Genomic DNA, 12,453 nt, shown 5'->3' on the forward strand with positions numbered 1-12,453 from the left:
CGATGTGACGTTTTCAGAGATCTGAAAGTCATTGTTATGACAACGCGTCGAAAGAATTTCTTATGAATTCATGCATTTCTCTCTGTGTTTTTTAAATCCATAGAAATAAAAGTAAAATTCTATCGGTCTGTTCGCTTCTCTACGAGTTGTCGGGTTTGTTACGTGTTTCGAGAAATTTGATTACGACCGTGAGCAAAAACTGAAATTTTGTCTGCTCGTCCGTTTGTTTCAACATTGTGCAAAAACGAGTGAAAGGAATTCCGTGGAACGTATTATACACGCGGGCAAGTAACCGGATGGAAAGTTAAATTAGTTGCAAAACTGCGCAAAAGGTCAGATACGATTGACTTTAGGAGAAAAGTGTACATAATGTGCCGACGAGCGAAACGGATTTTAAAATGATTAATTAACGGCGAGCCAGTTCGTGGAGATATAATTTTTAATAGAAAACGATTCCTCAGATATGTACATATGTACTTTTTAGAAGTCTCCCTTCTCTCTCCTTTTAAAAAATTTGTTAAAGTCACATTATTTACAGCTTGAAGAATAAATTACCTACATAAATAGCGATGATTTAAATTGATGCTACTAAAAATTATTTGTGTAAATTCATAGCTTACTACCCACTTTTAAATTGCGACATTATCACGAAAGAATTACAAGTTAATAATTATTCCAATTCTGGATAACGTATTTAGTTGAGGATAAAAATTATTAAATATAGCTATCGTTAAATAAAAGTCAGGTATATTAATAACATGTCTAACTCTGTTAATATTGTTGGAAGAAATAACTCCAAAATATTTTTAAAAATGATTAAAAACCCGGAATGAGTAATTGTGAAAAAAACATGCAACAATAAAAATTAGCCTACGTCGCAAAAATCTTCTTCACCACCTACGTCTACCTAGAATATGCAGGAACAGTGAAACACTTTCAAGCTGGTTGCGCAGTGGCATGATTTTCGTCTTTTTGTCTTCTTCCTTCGCTGGGTTTGCAAAGACGCACTCAAAAATAAATCATGACACCAGGGATTGCCGCATCCGTGCGGCAAATTGCGGCATCTTTATTATAAATTTTTAATGCTTGCGAACTCTGCAATTTAGTTCGGTACCTAGCTAACGTTCCTCCGCCTAACTTTAACTGTATTTCATTTTCTCTATGTCAGAAAGCTCCGCGCTATTTTACCCTTGGCGACGCTTAAACCAAATAACGATAAACTTCACGAAAACCATCCGACAAATTTCATTTAAACATCGTTTTCAATTAATTCAGACTATAACGATGATAGAGGGTTGAACCTTGTCTGTGGTCCCGGTACATTTCCGCGACGGAACTGCCCCAAGAAGTTAGTTTGATTTCAACCAAAATTAATCTATTTTGTACAGTACTGTTTTGCATTTACGTTTAGTCATTTCTGTCATAAAAATGTGTAAAATCCGCAGTTCAGTATTTATTTTTAATGGTGCTTACATTATCAAGTCGTTCGTGAATTCCATTTGGAAAAGGATTTTTAGCTATTTTATTTAACAATCGAAATACACGTTTCCTTGCTTTGAAAGTATAATTGTCGCAAGTAAACTTCGAATTTTTTACATTTATAAGAAAATAGAATGGACAACATTTAAATTAAGGAAATTAAAAGCCTTTAAGAATATATTATTTTCAGTGTACAACAATTACTGCAAAGAAACAACATTCTCTGTTTCATTTCCATTTCTTACAATTAATGCAGACGATTTTGCAATCTTGTAAGCAGTTTTTTTTCATTAAAATTTAAGAACAAATAACCTTAATTAACTTCGCGATTCAGTGACGAAATTTTCTGTACAAAATTGAAAGTTCCAAAATTTATAGATGCCATGAAGGTAAATAATTATCATAAAATGGATCGTTCTAACCATTTGAAGTAGCATAAGAATATTTTAAACAAATCCATTGAATATAGTTACACGTTCGAAAACGTTCTAGATTTCCGTACCGCGTCCGTTGTTCCCAGCGAGTCTTCTCTGAGCGCAGTCACTCCCGACAACCCCTCGATTCCATCATTTCTTTTTTTCATTACATTACACCATTCGTTACCCGCGAACCAGCATACTTGTTTCCATTGTTCCTGGTAGCGATGCGCTCACGAGTTCGCCCCGAAAGAATCAATGATTCCAGAATCGCTTTGCAGTGAACAGCTCGGGAGTGGCGTGCTTAACACTTGCCGATACTCCTTAACGCTACGTTGCTCAATCTCCCTTTTATTCTCTCCCTCATGTCGATGTCTTCTACATCATTCTACGGTCCGTACACGAGCACGGGCGCGCCAGCCTGTCTATGTCCGTGTAACCGTAGACGTGGGCGTGTTTCTCGGAGAGAAAAGAGAAACGCCGTTCAATGAACGTAGTTACGTGAGAAATCGAGCATCAATTGGCTCTGAGGCAATGTTCTACAGAACCCACGGCGACTCGAGACTTCAACTGCCAACCAAAACCAGGGCCGTCTTATCCAATAGACGTGTCGGGCACGGCGTGTCTAGGGCCTATAAAAATTTACAGCCTATGGAAAATTTCGAACCTGCCGTGCTGCTTTATGGTCTATGAAGAAGTCGCTGGATAGTGTATCGAGGACGACGAAAATTCCTAGGTCTATAAACATTGGATTGCACGGAAAAATTATTATAATGAACGTGAAAGTAGTAAAAAATAGCGACCTAGGAATACTATTATATCATGTTATTAAAGTTAGAGATTTATAAATATGTTCTTAAAATAGTAAAGCTAAATTTCTAAAATTTTTGAACTTTAAACAATTTTATAGTCCACGAAAGATGATAAACTATCGACAAAATCGATACTTGATGTACAAAATATTGCTGTTTATTAACTGTTTAATTTTTATTTAAGTATAAGTCTACGTGTAAATTATATTTCTTTGAAGCTTCTAATAGTCTCCAGCGTCTTTTTGTTCTGTATATTGCAACTTACATTAAAATGCTTTGAAAAGTGATTTTCATATTTATATTAAATTTGCGATTTTAGATTTAGGACGGGAATTAGGATTTTTGTGCAGTATACAAATTCTCTGTGTTAATTGCAAGAGAATTAGAATTACTTCTAATCATTTTGATGAGTGGAATGTATCACAGCAGCATTTTCAAATTCTTTAAATGCTTTTAATGTTTTACATTCAATCTATTAATTTTTGTCACAAATGCATGAAATCCGCAGTCTTGTGGCAACTGTTGCGCAACAATATTTCCTACGTGACAACATTTACAGATCACAAGCTAAAGCAAGATAGAAAGCGTTTCGAGTCAATTGAAAGCTTATCTGACACATGCGAGATCACGTCTAAAGCAAGTAGAAACAGCGAGCAATGGTCAGACGTATTTTCAACTTATGCTACAAAGTTCTAGGTGTTGATCCAAATCTTATTTAGAATATAATTCGAGGAACAAACAAAAGATGTTTACAGCGTAAAACTGATACACAATTGAATACTAAGTCTATTCATGCATATATCTCTTTTCAGAGAAAGCAATTTCCAATGTTTATCACGCATGTTTACCTTGAAATACCAGTTGCAATTTACTTAGTAAGAAATTACTAATTGTAAATATCGCTACTACTTGTTTAATATTCGAATATTGAAATAGAATATATAAAACATTTTCAAATATTTCCAGTGCTTGTTAATAATAATTCACTGTCTATAACATTTAGTAAAAATTGTGTAAAATATATAGAAGCATATCGCTTTTACTGTCCTGTCTAAGTAGAAATGACCTGCCATAGACAGACATACATTCGTGTTCACACTACTAAATGATGTTGTATACAACGCTGAGTGTACAATAAAAACATGTTAATCTCGTGGAACATTAAATATCATAAGAGTGGCATATTATTATTGATTATACGTGGAAATAAATTCATTTCTTACATTTTAATAAACATGTAAATCACATAGTGTCTGCACGTCTTATGTTGTTCTAGTCTTAGAGACTGCTATAGGAAACCAAATTCTTCTTAATGGCACTTTTGCATAACTATATAATGATCCATAGTCTATGTTTTTTATTATTAACTCGTCGCATTCAAGAAAAAAGTTCGACTCTCGGACGATATATTTACGATAACGAGGCTTCGCGTTAAAACTTACCCTTCTATATTTTTCTGCTATTTTCGCATTCTGTATTACCTTCCCTTTCATTGTGCTACGACCCTGCGCCCTATTATAATCTGAGCCCGAATTAAACGGATATCTGGTAACGTGTTCTCAGGTCGTCTGACACCCGAATATCTCTACCATAAGTTTAATGATGTCTAGCAGTTCTCTGTAACTTGCGTAGAGTAAGAAATACGAAGATGACGGAAACGCGATTATTAATATTAATAGATCGTAAATTGAATTTAACTCTAAGTGTTGAACTAATGAAAACAAATTAATGTGTGCGCATATTACCGCTAAATAAAATAAAAATATCACGCGTGATATTCGCGATGACAAAAAACGCAGTAAAAATAACGCTGTTTTCTTTAAAAAAAACTTCTGCTGATTTAGTATTATTATTTAGTTACAGCTGTTAACTTTATGGAAGCTCGATTGTATTTTCAATAAAAGTATAATAGTACACATTCTCTATTCATTTGTAGAAAATTAATAAAATATTTCTAATTGTATTACAGTTTGATGAAAACTAAAATTTCAACATATTTTTAATAGAAATTTAGTTAGAAATTTTAAATCGTAATAGATTTTAATCAGAAAATTAAATTACATTTAAGTTTAAATATGAGAGAAATTAATTATAGGAGATCCTTCATTTAAAATTTAATTGTAATGAATTATTATTATAAATTTGAATTATAATACATTTTTCATAGATCTTAAATTGTGTTACAATATTAAAATAATTTTACGTTAAATGTATTAAAATACAAATCTAAGTTCTAGGTTGACATTTTTAACTTCAACCGTCTTCTTTATATTATATGCCAACTGTAAAATTGTAAATATTCGAAACACTTTTTACAATGGCGAAACCATGAATACATATACATAGCAAATAAAAATAAACCAATATATCGCAAAATGCGTAATAAAATGTTGATTTAAACGCTAAATTTCAAGGAACGTTTAAAATAAAAAAATGAAGAAGGTAAATAAGAGAAGATACGACAGATTCAACGTTTTAGGATGATGTGCTTATTCCAGATGTTGTATATTCAGGCGAGAGAGAAACGTTCGAAAGTATTTTAACGCCATTAAACAACCTGTAAGACGACCTAGTTTTTAGAATCATACGGTACCTCTGAGTGCTGCCAAATGAAAGGATTTTCTTTTTAACGCTCCCATAGAATTTGTTCTGTTTTTCTTTTCTATCTATGAAAAATGTGGGTGCAGATGGTTCCGTTTTGTTTCGCCGAGCGGCTTGAGCCTTCATTGTTTCCCGACGTTCCAATGTTTCGTCAATACATGTTCTGCGTACGTTTCGAAGCATATTTTATGTTTAATTCCGATAATCTCGAACAATAAATAGAAAATAATTGCTCGCAATATTTACAAATGTATCTCTTATTACCTTTCTTATTGAATGAAAAGCTATAACAACATGGCTCTGTGAAAACATTAAATGCAAACATTGATATCAATATGTTCTATATTAATCATTTTATAACACCCTTTTAATGTCTACGACGAAGAAAAAATTTATCTGGTTTTCTTAAATTTTATATTCATTATTTCTGGCAATCCATTTTGCACTTTTAAAGTGACTATAAAAGAATATCTTGAATTTGAATGGAAAGAATTTCTGAAAAAGTTAATTAAGTCGAATTACTTTACATATATTGAAAGACTTTAACACGAGTTTTCATAGGGGCGTAATTCCTTTAGTATCGTATAACAAGAAAACAGTACATAATTATCACGACTATTGCCTCAACGATTACTCTCTTTATCTATTATTAGTTACACATATTTTTTTTCTCTATAAAGCGCTTCTTTATTTTACGGAGTTAAATTACGAGGTCCAATTAATCCGAGCTAATTGTCACACCCGGTAGCCCGTCACGACAGCTCAGTTGTCGGCTGATCGTTCTATCGACGTGATCGTGACAAATTATAGGATAATTAGAACTTTTAATCAGTGGTTGTTTTTTTTTCTAATTTATAAGTTCAATTTAAAACTCATTTAGCCGTTGTCTGGAGATTTTTTGTTAGCATTATCGGACGAACAGATGTTTGTTTTTTCAGCCAATCACCTATACTATCGACGATTATTACCTGAATATTCTCGATATTATCGATTATCCGATATTACCAGCGTCTGCCTGTTTGAGACGTTGGAGCGGCGTCGTAACTGCACCACAACAGAACGCTAATTAACCTGAATGCTAGCCAGGGACGGAGTTCGGAGATGCAAACTCGAGAGCACAGATTTCCGTAGCGTAATCTGCGATCTAAGACATCTAAAATGAACCTCGGAACGAGTAGATCATGTCTGTTCAGGTGAGAGAAGCATTTTCAGATACCTTAGACACTCGTAAAGCTCTGCTAATTATCATAGTGCAATTTAATACTCATTACCAGCTCGTGGATCTTTATGCTTTCACGATGAACAAAAGCCTTCAACAATTTGCACACCCTTACGGTCCCTGAAATTTACGACGGTTTACAGTGATGTGAATAATTGTAAATTGATATATGTATATTTCTATGTTAGAAATAATAATAAATAGAAATATACAAATATAGCTTTTTCTATTGTTGTTTAAATATCAGAAAAAAAATGAAGAAGTTACTTTCAGTTTATAATTGTTCATTATTTCTTTTAGCTGAAACACTCTGTATATTTAAAAAAAAAGTTGAACAAGATATATCTGTATATTTCTATATTAGAAAAAAATAGAAAATAGAACTTTACACTAAAGTACTTACAATTTTACACTACGTAAGGTACTCAAAATTTTACACAATGTAAAACTTTTGTGAAAACCATACACTAATATTAACGTCAGATTTTTCTTTAAGAAAAGTCTTTAACGAAATATGTGTACTGGTTAAAATATCCGCGCTTGTAGTGGCACATAACATAAACAATGCTTTACTGAAAAATTGTAATATCTCGTACAAAAAGTATGCAGGTGATAAAAGTATACGGTATCATGAATAGGTTCTATGGGTTTATGGACAAGTTAAAAAGTGATAGAATTCATCAAAAAGGACGTTTTCCTTCTTGTTTGATTTTAATATACCACAGTAAAAACAGATATACAATAACGCGCGGCATTTACGCGACATCTTTTGGCTTAATCGTGAACTACGTGGAACGAAATAATGCCTGATATGTTTTTCGTTTCGTGACCAAATCGTAAATGTTGGTACAATTACAATACATTGGAATATGCAAATGAAGTGGGAGAAATATTGAAAATAGTTTATGAACAGAAGCAGAAATGCAGAGCCGAGAAAGAATAACTATATTTAAAGCATGCATCGATCGTGATAGCTTCATTATGTCAGCTAAGTCATGAATAGGTTTGGTTAATTGTTTAAAGTGGTACCTTAAAAGTTATTAAATATATATTAACTGTGCACAATTTGTATGTTGCAAGAACTCCACTGTATTTTGTTGAATTAAATCCATATTTGTTGATATTCCGAACTTGTGTTTCCTATTATTTTTTCGATTAATTTACAATTACATAATTAACTTACAATTTACAATTACAATTAAATTACTTATAGAATTATAATTGCAAATTAATTCAATTATGGTATAATTCAATCACATTGTAATTCGTAATAAAGACATCCATTCAATCCAGTTACAATGTAATTCGCAATTGCAATTGCAGTACAATTACACAATACTATAGGTAATTAAATTACAGTAATTACAAAATACCAGAAGTAATTAAATTACATTAATTTCGAATTACGATGTAATTTAATTAAAATAATTGGAAGTAATAGAGAAGAAAATAAAAATGTATACCACTGTTTCAAAATGTCTCGGTCGTAACTTGAAGAACAGCATTTCAATTACATTGTGTTTGCATTACATATGCGATTAATATAATTAACAATTGAATTAACTGAAAAGTTTTGAGTACGCAATTCAATAATGTGTGTGTGTGTGTGTGTGTGTGTGTGTGTGTGTGTGTGTGTGTGTGTGTGTGAATTTGAGAATTGTATTATAATTTTCAATTATCACAACTCTCTTCTAAAGTATACTCGAAATTGAAATAAAACGTATCCAGGTTGCTTCTAATCCAGGCGAGTTCTAAAATCAATTCAGTTGGCGAGCTACTAGTAAATCAGTTACTTTGCACTTAATATTCCGTGCGCGTAAACCAGAAAATTTGAGATTCCGCGACAGCACCTGGAAACGTTTTTCGAGAAGGAAACGCTACATTGGGGTAGGTTGAAAGCGATTACACTTCGGAAGTTGCACAGGGTGCAATTTCGCATTAATGGCCAGCAGTTCCGGTAGAGTTGTCCGCAATCTACACAATGTCTTTCAGAACTTGAAATTTCTTCCTGGATCGCGGAGGGATACCCTCTGCCTGAAAGCCACGGCTATCATAAAATTGGGATGTAACCGCCGTGGCATCATTAACTCTGGAAAACCGTGACAGTGTTCCGTAAAAGTTTTACTCTTACCCGCAGGTGATGTCACCAGATTTTCGAATTGTCCGGTAAACGCTCTGATGTCTCGATTCGACGTAAATTTCAGGAGATGTTAAAATAGTCTCCCTTTTATTATCCTGGCCGCAAAGTCTTATCACATGTTTCATAGTTTCGAGACAGATATCGAGTGAATTGAGTTTTAGAAAGCATGTGAATTGCTTGTATTAATTAAAGCTCCGCTATTTTTTAGACTATTCATTTATTTATAGCTTTCACTTTTCTGTGTTATACAAATAAAATATGCGAAATTTTCATCAATCATTTAGATACAAATCGTACAGCTAATCAGCCAACCCAGGACCATAGAGAGGGCCTTTCTGTTGTTAAAAAAAGCCTCTGAATTTCTTATTTTTCTATCGATTTGCGTGGATCAGGATGTGGTTTGATTCCTTTTTAGATTCTACCATTTGTATTCTATCATCAAATATCTTCTCGTAGAAACATCTTTGAAAACATATTCTTTTAGAAAAAAAAAATGAAATATCCAAAAATCGAATTTCGGAAGGTTCTAAACTAGAATTCTCCTTAAATGCATGATGAAAGAACAATTTCGCCGTGGGTAACCGGAACCTCGGAACGCGATGAACAGAAGCTTTCCCAGCCGGTACATTATAAATCAAAGTGACTTCCAATTAGCGAAGACAGTTTCATTAAAAAAACATTGTGAACCAGGTCATCGATGAACTTCGACGCCTTAGTTCGGCACTTTGCCTTTCAAGTTGGTACCGGGTGTCACGTGCACGGCGCAGCACTTAAAACTGAACGTTATATGCAGGCTTTTTCTAACATACACTTTCGCCGAAAAACGAGCGACACCGTGAATTCAGGTCGGGACTCGGTAATTTGACAGCGCCGAGGCTAAAAGGCTTTGCAGCGTCTTCGATGATCCCTTTCGTGATGTTAGATCGTGGAAGACACCTCGTCTACGTTCCGTTACCGGGGGGGACCTTGGTATTTAGCCGAAGCTTTTGGACTTTATGAACGGCACCGCCACGGACGGGTCTCCGCTGAATTAAATGAGCGGGGTGAAATAAAATGTTCTATCGTATTCGACAACCTGAACTCTCGCCTCTTCCTGTAACGTTTAAGTAAGGACAGCGATTTATTGGGCTTCAAATATTCGAGGCTAAAACATTGGGACTGTAACGAGTTATCCAATATTTTCTTGTCGACCTCCATTTTGTTCAGCTGAAATAACGGAACTGCGATTATTTCAACTGCTCTATCCTCTTACAAGTAATTTCTTTCTTGTTCATTTTATTTATCCAAACCTGTGGGCCTTCGGTGACAACATTAAATTTCTGTTGTTACAGCTGCGTTAGCATTGTTTATAAATGAATCCATGACGATACTAAAAATCGAGAAGATAATCGCTCTCGTATATATCGGTTTTGTATTGATTGCATGTTATAAATTGTTCTTCAATATCGTTTGTGAAACAGCGTACGAATATATCGACAGCTTTTGAAGGCAAATAGTCGATGACTTCTTGACGCATCTAATTGATTCACATGTTTTAAATTCTCCAATAAATAGAAATTGCTTTTAATCAAAATTGATCTATACCCCTTGATTTTAACTACCTAACTTTGAACTATGCAAATTTGAACTTCGTTTAAACTATGCGAGTTTCATTTGAACTATGCAAATTTGAACTTCATTCAGCTCCGATAAGGTGCTACTGAATATACATATAATCGCGTAATATGGAAGATGAATTGCTTTTGGATTTCGAAAACATTGAAGATGAATTACTCGAAGAACACAATCGTCCTGACAATGGTTGAAAAAAATGGCAATAGAAATTAAAGCCAATTAACAGAAACATTTTAAAAGAGCAATATCTTTCATGTACAACTTTAGATAATTCATAATACCAGGGTTACATGTTGAACGTAAGCTTTAAAATATTAATAAAAAAACTTTATGCAAAATAAAAATTGTCAAAGTTAATTGTAAGCAACACAAGCCTGATCAAACCGTTCCTCCTTTTTTACTCATTTTAATAACTTGTACATGGTGTGAAAATATTTTCAAATTCGACGATATAAGTGTTGTTACAGTTTCGTATATAATCTAATCATTTTTGTCAAAACTACATAAAATCCGCTGTCTAGTTATCGCGTAGAAGGATTTTCAAAATCCCATAATCTATGACAATAACAGTTTGATCATTTCATAAATAACAAAAATAATTGAGATGGCATCTAGAGATTATACTTTATCTATTATTACTCATAAAAACAAAAAGTTTTGAAACGTGCAACCACGACATAAGGTACTGTGTCAATAGAAAGACTCTAATTGTCTTCACTTTTTCCATTTCTGTAAATATTTTCTGACAATTCAGCTGAATTCAATAGACGCGAGAGCTTCCTCAGGTTTCAGCTACTTTTACCATGGAGTCCTTACTTCCATCCTTGAATATCGTGAAAATTACATAACCGAGAACTCGGAGTAGTTTCCGCATTCCTCCTTGTCTCCCCCCCCCCCATCCACCAAAAAAGAGAAAACGCAGAGATCAATCTCGAGTCTCGCCGCATAAGGAAGAGAGTAATTTTCTGAAAGCACTCGTTGATATCTGAACGTGTTTTCCCTGGCGTGTTAAACAGCGCCGGCTTGTTCCTGGCTCTTTCAAGTATTCCGCGAATCCTCGTTTCACCTTTTACTTCTCGAATAAAGGATGCTTCAGCAGATACCTCGCAACAATACGACAAAGTTGACGCTTGTCTCTTATTGTTAATGCTCCGAGGAACTTTCGTTATGCGCTGAAAATAATGCGCAAGATTCAATCCTTTTTTCCCCCCCTTCTGTTTCTTTCGAAAAGAAATTTCACCCCGACTTGTAACTTCGTGGGAACACGGAATGCTTGTTACTCCGCCACAAAGTAATTTCTATGAAATCTCAATTTCGAAATTAACAGAAAACTTTCAGCGGTGTTCGCGGAATTTTATCGCGGCTTCGTCGGAGAATTTTCATGCAGAACGGACGGGAAATGAACATTTTATCACTGAATTAATTAAATTGATGATGACCGTAACTCTCAACACGGTGTCATTGTTGCTCCAATGAATCAATTAAACCTGGATACCGCAGACAAATGAAATGCTTATTTATTGATTTTACATAACACGATGAAAACGAACGAAGTTTTCTAACACGATCAAATACGTTCATCACTTGAGAAAGTACCATTAAGATGCAGTCATTTGAAATAGTCACGGTCGATAAATATGAAAAAATTCGTAAATATTCTTGTTGAGACATTAAGTAAAATTCAAGCAGAAAAACTTTGTATTTCATTTTTATGAAAAATTTGTATTTCTTACAATGGGAAATATTAACACATGTAAGACAATGCATGTATTATTAATGAATTGTTAAGTTTGTGTACTGTATCGTATACGTTTCTCGAACAAATACTGAATGCAAAAGTAATTTAAAGGATGGTGTAACGCGCGTCCTAATTCCCAGAACAATTACATCGCGGTTGATTCTCTGCTTTGACAAACGATTTGCCGTTGCAAGTGTAAGATACGCGAACAATTACCGATTCAGGAACGTTAATTGTTTGTCGCGAGGCGAAATCACCATAGGAACTTGGACATTGGATTTTTTCCTATCATAAATTTTGGGGAACATTGATAAATCTTCGGACTTTGAATCTCGCGGTTACAGTTTTCGCACGAGAATGATCTGTTATTAATGTCCTCGTGCCAAGTTTTTGCAGTCCACACGCGAGAGTCATCCATTTTAGTTCATACGTCA

Source organism: Megalopta genalis, chromosome 11 (assembly GCF_051020955.1).
Source record: "Megalopta genalis isolate 19385.01 chromosome 11, iyMegGena1_principal, whole genome shotgun sequence".
Classification (NCBI taxonomy): domain Eukaryota; kingdom Metazoa; phylum Arthropoda; class Insecta; order Hymenoptera; family Halictidae; genus Megalopta; species Megalopta genalis.